The following is a 10781-nucleotide window of genomic DNA, read 5'->3' as shown; positions in this document are numbered from 1 at the left end:
TTATATTGAGCTAAGACCATATTTCGTACTACCGTAGATAATTTTCAAGCTTTGGATTACTGTAAAATCATTAAATGAAATTCTTGCGTCGTATATCATTCTCCATTGCTGCAAAACTAGTAATGAAGATTATATTAAATCACTCATCCATTCTGACACTATGTGCATTAGAAAAATACCAATGTTTCTTCATCACTCCCATGCTGAGGAAAGGTGTGTCAAACTTGTGCGATAGGCTTCGAATAAAGTCCGTGGACATGAAACTTGCAACTGATATATCCGAGCAATAGTCAGAGGTTAATTATGCCTCATTTCTCTGACAAATCAAACTTTAAATGTGTAGTAGATACAAAAAGGAAACGTTAACAAAAAGGCAACGAATCCTACTCTAATAAAAATCCTTGAAAACAGATGTAAATATAATTTAAACACCACACGGAAAAATTGAATGGTCAGTTGGATAGGGGTGAGGGGGGGAGACTCGACGTGCAGCTATCTCCATGTGGTGCGCTCTAAGTCTAACTAAACTGGCAAGAAGTTGCAGAATGAAAATTATGAAAAACCGGTAAACTTCTGTCTTTTTCATTAACTAATCATTGGTCCGAATCTGTAATATATAAAACGCTAATACGTATGTTGTTGAAAAACCGATTAAATTTCTTATTCACATTGGCAACAGAGAAATGAAATATCAAACAAGTGAGTAGACGTAAGCAAGTTCAAATGTAAGCGTAATCCATTACCATTTAGGTATTTCTCACGCGGGCTGTGCAAAGCTGAAACAAAATGAGCTATAAGTTAGACAGAAACAATAGATTAAAATCAAGATCTATAATACTTAAGGACGATTCACTCTGACGTCATCACGACTCTACTTTAAAAATTTCTTCTAGTCCAACGGGCAGAAGAAATTCAACGGGCAGTTTCAGAGTTCAAGTAATAAATCTGGATGGGAGTTTAACCCGACGTCCACATCTGGTCACCATAGGTTTAAGGTCTTGTGTTAACTGAAGTTTCATTCGGTTTTTCTGGAATGAAATTGTTTTTTGTTTTTAAATGTCTCAGTAATAGTTGAACTATCTGACTCCATATCTAATATTTCAAGATTAGTCTTTAGATGGGACGAATCAGTTCTCCAGACTTTGTTTTGACTCGAACATTTCCTTCTTTTCCTGGATATACATCGATTAGTCTGTCTAAAGGTCATATTGCCTTATAAAATTCGACGTGAACAATGTCCCCTACTTTAAGTTGTTCCGAAATTGATCTCGATAAAGGACGTTGAAGTAGTAGACTGATATATTCTAATATAAATCTTCATCTTATGATGTTTCGTAAACTCTGAAGATGACTCAGTCTCTTGTTGAAATTAATTTTGTCTAGATAATCTAAGTCCGGTGCTCCAGAGACAGAAATTTCAGCTAAAAACATAGACATCGTTAAAGGAATGAGATCATCTGAGTTTTCTCCTACGCAAGTGAGAAAACTTACGCGATTCGACTTTCGTGGTCTTTATATCACAGAATAGGAAAGAGTTTTTTCTATTATGGTTTGGTTTTTCTTTTATGATCTGAGAATAAATCATCATAAATTGGGAGCAGTCGGCACAAAATCTTCACTTTGGCACCTTTTATCGCGTCTACTTTCTTTCTTGGTACTAAAATCTAATTATTTGAAACAAGTTTTAGCTAAAGATATTCATTTCTCACCCTTTATTTCATTTCTAAGAAACAATAACAACTGCTTCAACTTTTTAGGGTAACAATTTTCTTCGGTTGTAACTGAAGACTGATTTCTGACCCTAACTCTTAAAATATCTTCCGAAATACAAAATTCAACGATAGAAAATAATATGACTGCGTATTTATCGCTAGTCATTCCTATTCATTCGAACAACAGCAAATATGACTCTAATTTATCATATAATTTAGATATAATAGAAAATTTCCTACGGTTAGTCTGACGGCAAGGGGACTCTAACCCATGATCCGTCTACCACTGAGAATATATTACCTCACCACTGTGGTCGGTGCGAGCCGCATGCGGAATTCGTATCGACAAGCCATCGTTGGGATTCGAACCTGGTTCACCTTATTGGGATGTCAGTGCTCTATCGCCTGAGCCACCACGGCTCTTGTAAGAGGTAATGAAATTTATCTTCCTTTTGAATATCTTTATCTTTGTGTATCCTCTGAAATTGTCCTCAAAACGGTAGCCAGTCCTTATGTGCCGTAACCACCACTAAAATTGTTAAATGCTAATTTTCTAATAAATAAGACATGTTGACTTGATTCCGACCATGTCAACCTTCTTCTATCAAAAGGTACCTCAAGATGCAATCGAATTAAAATGTCTTATATATTGGTAAATTGATTAGTGGTAGTTACGCCACCTTACTCCCCTACCAGAATTTTATCAGTGATAGAATTCGATGTACGAATAACACTAGTTGATTAATGCTTTTTATGTTTTTATTTATAGCTCATTATTATTTCTTTATTCATTATTGGCCGGGAGAATTGTATTTACTTCATCGGATATTTGAGCGCTATTTTGTGAGCATATCAACTGTTCAATGTGGACTATTATCGATGTTGGTGAGTTTATATCAAGACCGGGACTCCATTATGGAATATAATTATTTTAAATAATAAAGAAAAGTTATTTGAATTATTATGATTTGAAATATAAGATAAGTTAATAAAGTTTCAGGCAAGAATGTGATGTTTTCATTTTAAGAGCAAAATTAGTTTTTGATAAAATCTTTGGACGATCTAATATTAGATAATCAAATAATTATTCCATACTTGGGGAGATTTCCTAATCGGGATCTGTGGCAGAATCGCCAAGTCTCGGCAACTTCCGGTCAGCGGTAATCAAAAAACTTTAAAAAAAATTAAAAAAACATCACAGAAAGGGATCAACTCGAAAGGTATAACTCCTAGCCACTCCCGGGCAAACATCTACATCCTTTTTATAAGAAAAAAAATTGCAAGTTAAAAATCTATTTGCACTTTGGCGATTGTAGTTGGTACTACATATCATGATACGGAAGTACTTAATTTCTCCGCCAAATTATTTTACCACCATTTTTGGTAATTTCAGCTTCTTTTTGTTTATATCTGGCGAAGTACTAACATGGGTTTGTACCGTTTGGCGATGAAAATCTAATTCATCGTCAACTTTAATTAAATCTGACTTCTCCCGTCATTTCTCTATGGTTATCCACTTACTTCGAACAGTTCATCTGACGAAAATGCGCCATTCAATATTTCAGCATTTATAGTACTAAGTTCACCATTTAAACGCTCTGAAGTGGTGAGTTTTATCTTTACAATATTATCACCTAAACTTTATTTTATTAATTCTTGTGAAATTATGTTAATGATGTTCTTGTAAATGATGCTCTAACGGGTTTTCGTTTCTGAAGTAACAATTCCATTTCATTTGCAAAATTAGAACACCAAAAAGTTGAAAAGCAGACGATCAATAAATACGTTAATGAAAGAACAATAAAATGACTTACCTCTCTTTAATTTAAGTAATATTCATGAGATCGCGTCCGGGTTCAGCAATTATTGAGAATTAGCAAGCACTAACTGTTCTTCTTTATCCTAATAAACTAATAAATAAAACAATTTCCTGTTTATACAGAAACATCAACATCTTTATTTAAGAATTCTATTTTATCTACAAAAAATATCGTTGCCAACCTAAGAATTTGTAAAGTAAATTTTAAATATGAGTGATTTGAGGCTAACTTTTAACATTATTATATCAAAAACGGTGATTATATTTATAGCATATAGAAAATTACTTCTCCGACTGAGATTAGTTTTTAAGTTAAACATTAAATTAAATTTTTAGTTTTATTAGTTTTTTAAGTTAAGCATTAAATTAAATTTTTAGTTTTATTAGTTTTTTAAGTTAAGTGCGTCATATCAATAAATATTTCTGAACAAAAATAGGATTGATTCGCGTACTCAACGACCTATAGGGGGCGTTGTTATTTGAGACAAATGGCTGATAGCGGAACAACATGATCATCAGTTGCACTGGAGATTTCTTCAGAATAGCATGGCAACGTTCCTTCTTTATTGTGGGTTGTTAAATTTAAAAAAGAAAAATGTGTGGTATTCTCTTTTATGCAAACGAAAACAAAATAGAATCTCTTTTTTTTTTTTNTTTTTTTTTTTTTTTTTTTTTTTTTTTTTTGAGAAGGAACATCTAAAACACATGGGAAAAATGTTTGTGAACAGAAAAATATTGAACAGAGAACACAAGAAAAATATTTGTAACAGAAAAAAATATGTATCTTATCTTCTTATTCGAATTAAAATCTAGTGCCTGCAAAATCGCTCTACTAAATTTAATTAGAGTGCCTGAATTTAATGATCTAATATGAAAGATCAACTAAAAATTCACATTCCATATTTTTCTGAATTACTTCAAACATTAAAATCAAGCAGTAAAGTACACAGAAGCACATAATGTTATACCATTTAATTTTGCAAAAAAGTTTTTTGACAACAATTTTTATCAAGAAATTTAAAATTTAAATAAAAAATGATTATTTATAAACTATAAAGCATAAAATAAAGAATGCTTATGATAAAATTAAACGATTCTAAAAATTTCTCATACTGAAATAAAAAATGCCATTTTTTTTTAAGTCTTAAAGTTCTTAATCAGACGAAGAAGACCATTCTATAGAGAGATATCATCCAATTAGTATTGGTTGTTGAAACATGGCCTTTGTTTACGTTAGCAATTGTTCTTTTCATTTTATTTCGAGTAAGCCAAACCTGTCAAGTACCGTACCAATTTCTTTTAAGTAACACAGCCTATATTCTTTCACAAAGATTTCAATTCTACCACTATATATACAGGAAGACGTAACATAAGGACAGGCACGAGGCCATATAGAACATTAACTAATTATGCATCGAGGTTGCCAAGCACACAAAACTAAAATATGTCACGGTTAAAATATAATACATAAACAAATAATAAATCTAAGTTAAGCAAAAGAAGTAGACTAGAAAGAATTGTATTTCAACAAATTCGATGTTCTACACGACCCTGTATTTAATTAACTTAACGTTATTTACCATTTTAAGTTATGTAAAGAAACTTAGCTCAACTTTAATACTCCATATTCTCGCATACGTGGATATTGGTTGTCTTCTTCTTGGAATGCAAGTGCCCAATTGTAGATTCTAAACTATGTGGCCAGCCTATTGCCATTTTAAACTTAACTCTCTCCATGAAAAATTAACTTAGTTTTCTCATATATGTTACTCGTCTTCGATTTCCCCCCAGAATAATAGAGATTTTACGTAAGGTTAAGGTTTCTCACTAATGCAAGCGCAATTAGACTTTCATAGCGCATGAGCTAAAATTACCGTAAAAAATAACATACACTCTATAACAAAAAAAATCGACGCACCAAGAACGCACTAAGACGCGCAAAATCGACTCTCGATCAGGCTGGAATGATGCCGACTGGGGACGTATAGTCTTTAGCGACGAATCCCGCTTCCAACTGTGTCCTGACGATCATCGAAGACGTGTTTGGAGACGCACAGGGCAGAGGGGCATCCTGCCTTCACTATTGCACGCCACACCGGACCTCAACAAGGCATTATGGTCTGGGGTNAAATACATTCAACAAGTTAGATATATTATATAGAAATAGAAATTGATACCATAAAAAATTTATTCGTTTTCGTGTTCTTTTCATGTATTTAGCATTTTAGTTTTTTTTTTCTTAAGCGTTGTAGCTATATAATTTCAAACATCCTCAAGAGCTATAACACATCTGCAGCAGAACTGGATATGAAGACAAAATTGCAGGACAGGAACACTTTAATTGTCCACTAATCTTCAGATTTCCTGCTAAATTTTAAAAAACTTTATTTGTGAAAACCTTCAGCTTGGCGGACAGCTGGCCGCCTTAGGCGGCTAGTAAACTAATAAATGAAACAATTTCATGTTTATACAGATACATCAAGATCTTTATTTAAGAATTCTGTTTCATCTACAAAAAATATCGTTGCCAACCCAAGAATTCATTTGAGGCTAACTTTTAACACTATTATATCGAAAACGGTGATTATATTTATAGCATATAGAAAATTACTTCTCTGACTGAGATTAGTTTTTAAGTTAAGCATTAAACTAAATTTTTAGTTTTATTAGTTTTTTAAGTTAAGTGCGTCACATTAATAAATATTTCTGAATAAAAATAGGATTGATTCGCGAGTGCAGTGACCTATAGGGGCGTTGTTATTTGAGGCGAATGGCTGCTAGCAGAACAACACGATCATCAGTTGCACTGGAGATTTCTTCAGAATAGCATGGCAACGTTCCTTCTTTATCGTGGCTTATTAAATTTAAAAAAGAAAACTGTTTGATATTCTCTTTTATGCAAGCGCAAACAAAATGGAATCTCTTATTTTTTAGAGAAGGAACATCCAAAACACATCGGAAAAATATTTATAAACAGAAAAATATTGAACAGAGAACACAAAAAAAATATTTGTAACAGGAAAAAATATATATCTTATCTTCTTATTGGAATTTAAACCTAATACATGCGAAATCGCTCTACTAAATTTAATGATCTAATGTGAAAGGTGAACTAAAAATTCACATTCCATACTTTTCTGAATCATATTATTTCGAACATTGAAATATGCAAAAAGTATGCAGAAACACATAATGTTATATCATTTAACTTTGCAAAAAAGTTTTTTAAGAACAATTTTTATCGAAAAATGTAAAGTTTCAATAAAAAATTATTATTTATAAACTAAAAAGCATAAAATAAAGAATGCTCATGATAAAATAAGACGATTCTAAAAATTTTCATACTAAAATAAAAAAAATTCATTTTTTTTTAAAGTCTTAAAAGTTTTTAATCAACCATTCTGTAGAGAGCTAACCATTCTGTAGAGAGCTATCATTCTGTAGACCATTCAAAAAACCATTCTGTAGAGAGCTATCATTCAATTAGGATTGGTTGTTGAAACGTGGCCTTTGTTTACGTTAGTAATTGTTCTTTTCATTCTATTTCGCGTAAGCCAAACCTGTCAAGTACAGTACCAATTTCTTTTAAGTAACACAGCCTATATTCTTTCACAAAGATTTCAATTCTACCACTATATATACAGGAAGACGTAACACAAAGACAGGCACGAGGCCATATAGAACAGTAACTTATTATGCATCGATGTTGCCAGATACACAAAACAGAATTATATCACTGTTACAATAAAATACATAAACAAATAATAAATCTAAGTTAAGCAAAAGAAGTAGGCTAGAAAGAATTGTATTTCAACAAATTCGATGTTCTACACTGCCCTGTATTTAATTAACTTAACATTATTTACCATTTTAAGTTTTGTAGAGAAACTTGCTCGACTTAATACTCCACATTCTCGCATACGTGGTTTCACTCTACGCATTACTCGCATACGTTGGTATTGGTTGTTTTCTTCTTGGAATGCAAGTACTACCCAATTGTAGATTCTGAACTGCATGGCCAGCCTATAGCCATTTTAAACTTAATTCTCTCCATGACATAGAAAAATTAACTTAGTTTTCTCATGTATGTTACTCGTCTTCGATTTTTTCCCAGAATAATAGAGATTATACGTAAGGTTAAGGTTTCTCACTAATGCAAGCGCTATTTGACTTTCATAGCGCATGCGTGAAAATTATCGTAAAAAATAAAATATGACTTTAAATACACCTTTAGCATAACGTTTGGCAAAACCTTTTGTTTGCGTTTTCGAAATCTTTTTCTTTATTTTAATTATATTTTTCAAAATCTGAATAACTTGTTGTATTTTTTGATGCACGGTCGTATGAAAGAGGGGGAATCAGAGAAAACGTTCCAATTGTTTAGAGTTCTATCAAGAAACATGCTTGATATCTACGAAATATGAAATATGACATAGTGGATTTAAATTACTTTACGGAGGAAAAATTTTGAGAATAATTTTTAAAATTATCAAACTATTTCAATTATTTCAACTACATTTCTTGTTTTTCTTACTCTAATGTTTTATTAATTATTACATGATTTGTGACTAATATTAGAATGAAAAATATGAAATGCACGTTTGTAAAACTAATAACTTATTAACAAGTAATGTGTTATGCGGCAATAACATCCTAAATATTATTATCAGTTGTTAAGATATCCTTTTATTCACTAACTTATTCTGCAACTTTTTAAACTAAAGCAAATAGATGTTAAAATTTATTAATCAAGGAACGGAACTTGGTAATATGTTCCATTTGAAAAAAAAAACGCCACTTACTAAAGAGCAACGCTATTAGAGACGATGGTACTAATTTGATTAAGAGAAACGTAAAAAAAAAAAAAACTTAGCGCTGTTAGTAAATGCTGCTAAATTAATTTTAGTAATAGGTTTTAATTTAAATAAAAAAAAGCTATGTATTGAAAAAGAAATTTAATTTATAGAAGGTACTAACTCGTTTAGGAAAAACGTAAAAAATAACTTATTATGATTCACAAAGTGCTTAAATATATTTGGTAACCTGGTATAAGGGTAAATAGTGCAACTTTAATAGGTACCAAATATACTAGTATGGGTAAAAATTATCATATTAATATATTTTTTGGCCGGGATAGCCTGGTTGGTAAGGCACTGGACCCATGTTCAAGAGGTCGTGGGTTCGATCCCCGCCGACCGCAGACTCCCTGTGTAGTAAATGGTGATTGATGCATGTTAAATCTGTCGAGTAGCGAAGTCTCCATGTTCCCATATCAAATCAATACCTCTGGAAGTACTGATCCAAGAGTTTCTTTGTCTTCTGAATTGGTTCAAAATTACAAGGCTACGGAGTTGAACATTAGTAGTCGTAAACCCAAAATTGGCTCGGCTGTTCAACTACGGATAAAATAAAATGAAATTTTAATATATTTGACATAATTCTATTCCTCGAGACCAACTCCTGATAGTTAAAAATTACCATAATTAATTTTCTCTGGTAATTATCCAGTACTGTATTCTGTAAAAAAAACACTTCCCCAGTACTTATAATAGGTATCGTGATAAGTATAACAGTATGTATAGTTCATATTAAAACAGTATCAAGTAGCATAAAATGAGTAATACCTATTGCCAAAAATGTTTCTATTTTTCGGATTATTATTTTTAAATTGGAAATAAGATTGTTAAGCTTTATTTTTCGTCCTGCCATCCAAAAATTGTCTTGCTGATGCAAATTATATTTTGATAGAAATATATCAGAGCTCCATCGTCATCGGGCTAACCCCGAGACGTTTTCGTGGTTTTTACCTCTATTTTGAGCAAATACTGATTAGTTACGCTTAAAAGAATTTCTTCTTGTAGTTGAGCATCAATTTGAGAGCTCGAATCATGTCGACTTTCATTACCATCTTCAATATTTTGAAGCAAATGAAGTTTTTAAATCGTCAAGCATTTTGCTTCTGTTTCTTGAGATTATTCATTTAATACATGCCTTTGTTAAACTTATTTTGAATTCAATACTTTCTAAGTTACTAGAGTTACTGAAAAGATTTTTTTATGTTGTACATTCATAATTAATAATTATTTCTATTTTTACTGTTTACATTTATAAATTAATCGCGCTCTATTTCTCGTGCCCGTGATATTTCCGGTCTCGAGTGTTTCCAAAAGGATCAAAACTATCTTTTTTTTATACACGGAACACGCAAGTTAAAAGTTAATCCAAGAATTATAGAGGAATACATATACTGTACGTATACACCTAGTTTTATAAAAAAAACAGGCACTTTTATGACCTGTTGTTTTTCTTCTTTTTTTTCAAAATTCTGCCACCTTTATGGGGTTAACAGAATTTTTTTTTCATTTTAGTCATCACTTTATCAAAAACTCGTAACTAGTTTTAAAGCATTTGCATCTAAACAGATTATTTTCACTCAAAATAAAAATTTTTTAACTATTTTATGCTTCAATGCATGTTTCTATGTTTTTTTTGGTTCACTTTTTTTGATGAAGAAATTCGAAGAAAAGAAAAATTTGAACGAAGAATCATTTTGTAATTCTGTTTACAGATACTAAAATATCAAGTTTAGGTACAAAATGGAGAATAAATCCTCTGATATTTCGCTACACGTTTCCTTTTTTTACGACAATGTTGTCAAAATTGTTTGGATAGCAGAGGAGGTGGGAGAGTATATACTTTTTTTCTCTAGACAACTCTTAACTCTTCCAGTTTGAAAACATGAAAAATTGTTTTTGCATATCGTATTACTCAAATTCAAAATATTTTCTTACTATCGAATTTATGTTCAATAAAATGTCAGTCAGCATACTTTTTATTTATTTTTTGAAAACATATGTTTTATGAAAAGAAAGATTATTTTGTACAGGCTTCTATAGAAAGACATATCGAATTGGAAAAACGATAGGGCAATAAGAATTTCATTAAATGTAAATATTGAAAAACGGTACCGATTCTAAAAATAGATTGAACAAAATTACTCAAAAGTTAACTCACAGTAAAAAAATGAATAAAAACAGAAAAATTCCAGGGGACGATCATATTGAACGTCAATTTCATGAAAACTGAATTTTTTTATATATATATATATATTTTATATTTACATACATTATATATATATTATATAAATATGTATATATTGGTGAAATAAAGAGAGAATTTGAATATTTTATGAAATTTGCGTTACATGGAGAGGAAGACCACGAAAACCTCCACGGTTAGCCTAGCGGTAT

The sequence above is a fragment of the Parasteatoda tepidariorum genome, chromosome 7 (assembly GCF_043381705.1).
Source record: "Parasteatoda tepidariorum isolate YZ-2023 chromosome 7, CAS_Ptep_4.0, whole genome shotgun sequence".
Taxonomy (NCBI): domain Eukaryota; kingdom Metazoa; phylum Arthropoda; class Arachnida; order Araneae; family Theridiidae; genus Parasteatoda; species Parasteatoda tepidariorum.
This window is presented reverse-complemented; position numbering follows the sequence as displayed.